The sequence below is a fragment of the Miniopterus schreibersii genome (genome assembly GCF_964146895.1).
Source record: "Miniopterus schreibersii genome assembly, chromosome: 8".
Classification (NCBI taxonomy): Eukaryota; Metazoa; Chordata; class Mammalia; order Chiroptera; family Miniopteridae; genus Miniopterus; species Miniopterus schreibersii.
The window spans coordinates 5,832,460-5,836,572 of record NC_138109.1 but is presented as its reverse complement, the minus strand read 5'-3'; positions in this window follow the sequence as shown (position 1 = coordinate 5,836,572).

Here is a 4,113-nt window from a genome sequence, read left to right as displayed (position 1 = left end):
GAGGGTGGGTGGTAATAGATAAAATATAATTAAAATCATGTTAGAAGAATATTATTAAGGCATTAATATCCTAAGAATGATCAAAGGGAGATAGACCATATATTTGTTTCAGGAAGACTGAAGAGCCACAGCACTGCAGAGTTCCCTTGGTCATGATGGCAATGCAGAAGCTGCACTTTGTGCACTTGTATTGTTAACTTTTGGGGTGTATATAATGTTTCTAACAAAATAACAAAGTCACCCAGGATGTCAGCTTCATCCATGTAGTAGCTGGCCACTGAGATGGTACGATCCTGTTTATACTGCTGAAGGGATCCCAGGTGGCTCTTCTTGAGCTGGGGTCCATGCCGGATGATGGTTCATCAAGCATCACCACCTTGGGCTCAGGCGGAGGGAGAGCAGAGTGGACCAGAGCTGGGTGAGGAGAATCCAGAGACACTGGCTTGGGGGATAGAGCCAGAGGGCAGCCATCTAGATTCCATGCTGAGCCATTCCCCCCTACAGCAAACCTTTTAGATAAGAGGAGGGGCTCTTCCACCATGTGGGGATACAACTAGTAGTCTGCAACCCCCAAAGAGAGGCCCCACCCCACCATGCTGGCACCTTCATGTCAGATTTCCAACCCCCAGAACTCAGTATCCCCTAATGATCAAGGCGCAGTGTGAGAAAAGCCTAGACCAGTCTCCTTAGCCAAGGAAATTAAGAGGAGGGATATTACAGGTAACTTAAAGGAGCATGCTCAGCAGAAGCTGCATTTTGTGCATTTGTATTGTTTAACTATTTGGGTGTATATAATGTTTCTAACAAAATAACCGTCACATTATGGAAACTCAAAGAAAAACCACCACACGTGGGTTCTCCTTGGTGATGAGGGTATAGAGATTGAAGCAAAGAAGTGATTTCGGCTCATCTTGCATCAGAGGCTGCTTGTTCTGCCATGTGAGGATCTCACCACTGGGTAGAAGAAAGCACCCTAATTTGAAGGCTGTTGTCTTCCACCCCAACCTCTGAGTCACTTCTCTGGGAGCCCAGAAGTCACTGTATTATGAAATGAGCTCCTTTAACACTTATTTCTGGGTGCCACGGGACTTCCATTCCTTTGCCATTTTCCTAACTGTGTCCGAAGGCCTCTTGATCTAAAATGTGCCCTGTGGCACGAACGGGTCCATCCCTGAAACCACCTCGTTTACCTATGACACTGTTTGAGCTTCATAATGCCAACACTTACTGAGCACTTCCTGTGTGCTGGGCATGAGCTAATGAGGGCCTCGTTTCATGAACTGGGCACACTTAGGTGACTGGTGTCAGTGGCAAAACAGGCTTGAATGAGCAGTTAGTCTCAGAGCCTCTGCTCTTAATCCCTCCACACTCTACGTGATGTGTTACTTTTCAAAGAACTTTCTAGCCAAACCTTGAAATTTTCACCTGCCCTAAGTGGATGAGTCCAAGTAGATAAAACTCAACAGCATGATAGTCCGATGGCGATGGCCGATGTGTTCAGTCCACCCAGAAGGGCCCAGTCGAACTCGCCCAATGTTAGCAATACCTTAGAACTAGGGCAGCGACAGCCCAGAGGGAGGGGGTGACATGAGCCGCAGCAAAAAAGGAAAGGAAAGGCCCCAATGCCCATCTCGTCCCATGATGCCAGCACGCAGGAACGGTGCCAGTGAGGCAGCCGGGAGGCGGGCCTTAGTGCCAGGCATGCCTGTCAGGTGGTTGCAGAGAGAGTCACTTGACTCTCTGTCCCTTTCTCTAAAGTAATCTGATGATCTCTGAGGCCCCTTCCAGCTGTGACACGTTGTCTACCTGACGGAGGGTTGGCACTCACACTGGCTTCTCACCGCTCTGAGCTGCCACCTGTCCCTTCCCTTCTGCATGGCCTGGAAGTACGTCTTGGAACATTACCGTGACGTGAAGTGCCAAGGGGAGGCACGAGTAGGAGCCAGCCCCTGGGGCAGGTTGCCCACAGCTAGGGGAGAAGAAAATGCTGTGTTCTGAGCACCAGCAAGGGCTCTCCAGGACCACTCCTGACGGCTCCGAAAAATGAGCGCCCTGTCCCCTTGGGCCCTGCAGGACGGGCAACCGGGCCCGAGGCTGTCCCAGGGGCAGCAACTCAAGTTAAACTGTTTGAACTAATAGGTAACAGGACAAAAAATGACGTTTTCAAACATTAAGGAAAATACAGAACATGAGCAAAACTAGTGATAGTAGAACGAACCCCTGTGAAGCCACCACGCAGCGTCCGCCGTAAGTCCTGCCGGTCTCGCTCCATCTGCGCCCTCCCTTGCTTTTGTTTTGCTGGAACCTTTGAAGCAAATCCCAGATGCGTAACTTCCTCTACAAACACTTCAGGGTGAGGCGTGCTTGCGACCAATCTGTCCGTGAAAACAATTGTCCTAAAGGCTAGCAGGGGGGACTGAGAAACCCAAATCAGTCAAGGGAGCGGGGGTGCTGTGTTTTGTTTTGTTTTCAGGATTTATTTTGATTTTTTTAGGTACAATTGGCATATAACCTCTTGGTTTCAGGTGTACAGCACAGTGTTTCGATATTTGTATGTTTCATAATGGTCGCCACTGTAAGTCTAGTTGACCTCCATCAGCACACAGTTACAAAGTGTGTGTGTGTGAATTATGAGAAAAAGGAGATTTGGGAAAAAAAATCATTTGGTCCTATTCAGCCTGCCTCAGGAGCTCAAGGAAACAGTGTTGTGGGAAATCAGCGAGCACAACCAAGACCCTCAGATTTTGGCGGCCTCGCTGGCATCTCTCCCTCTGCGACGCAGCACGGAAGGGCAGGGCTGAGGGGCCCCGTGGTCTTTGTCCCAGCTCTCGGAAGCGCAGCCCTAACTTCCCTTCTTCAAGATTCTTGGGGGCCAAAGTTTCGCTTAATAGGCTGTATAAGAGTGCGGCTGAAAGTATCGGTGTCACCAAGGCAGACCTGAGCCCCCGGCCACGCCGTTCTGGTTGCGAGAACGGTGCTCATGCAGTACAAGTAATTTATTTAACACTAGTTAAGCACGCTCAGGACCGAGCCACAATTAGCTTGTCTTGTGCCCTCAGACAGGCTGGAAAAGGCCAATAAACTGCTCAAGTGGACAAGAGTCCCTTGGTTTTAGTGCCTGTAGCAGGAAGCTCCACTCCACGTGTTTTAAACAATAAGGACATTTATGCCAGAAGTGCAGCCAGAGGGCAGGCGAGACTCAGGGTTCATGGGTGCAGTGAATCAGTGGTGTCATCAAGGACCCCGGCTCTTCACCCCTCTACTCCCCGGCTTCGTTAAAATCAAGCCTCTTCTCAGCAGCCCCCCCCAACTTCTCATATCTCCTTGGCCAACTGAGATTCATTTAAACCTGCTTGTCCCTTAAAATCAATCACTGGCAAAGGAGGTAGACTTTCTGCGGTTGGCTTAGCCTTGAACTCCATGGTCTTCCCCTGGGCCTGGGCCAAGCTCCTTGATGGCATTGCTTCCTTGAGTTGGGGAGGGGAGGCATGGATGGTGTGAGGTTCGCCATGATGTCCACACCATTCTGTGCTGGACCAGTATCAGGCTCCACCAAGTGACAGAAGAGTGGTTCCCCCACTAGTGCCCCTCATCCATTCCCATCCATTACGGTCTAGGAGGAGCAGTGTTTGTACCCAGGTTTAGGACCTCACCTTGGCTATAATTTTGTGGTTTACTTTGCTAATATCAAGTGGAAGGAAAGAAAGCGCTCCAATTTGGCCAAATGTATGCCCTCTTTCCTTCCCAGAGACAATTTTGACCTTGTCTAGCAGAAAGATTTTAGAATTGTAGGGGAGAAAATGACTCCTTAGCCCATGGGCCAGTCCAGTTAATGCCACTTCAACTGAAATTCAGCCCTATCCCTACTACATGGCCCTTGCCCAGGCCGGCCAAAAGCCACACCAACCAGCACAAATGTTAAAATCATTCTTAGTTGTTTCTGTGACCTTCATTTTCAGGCCAAGATTTAGAACAATACGATTTTAAGGATGGGAAGTACAATTTCTTCACTTCCTGTTCATCTGGAATTTAAACAGGTTTCGTGCTCCAGAAATCTGTCAGAGTTCATAGTTCTGTGCCCATTAGCAAGGTATAGCTAATTCCAGGATTTGA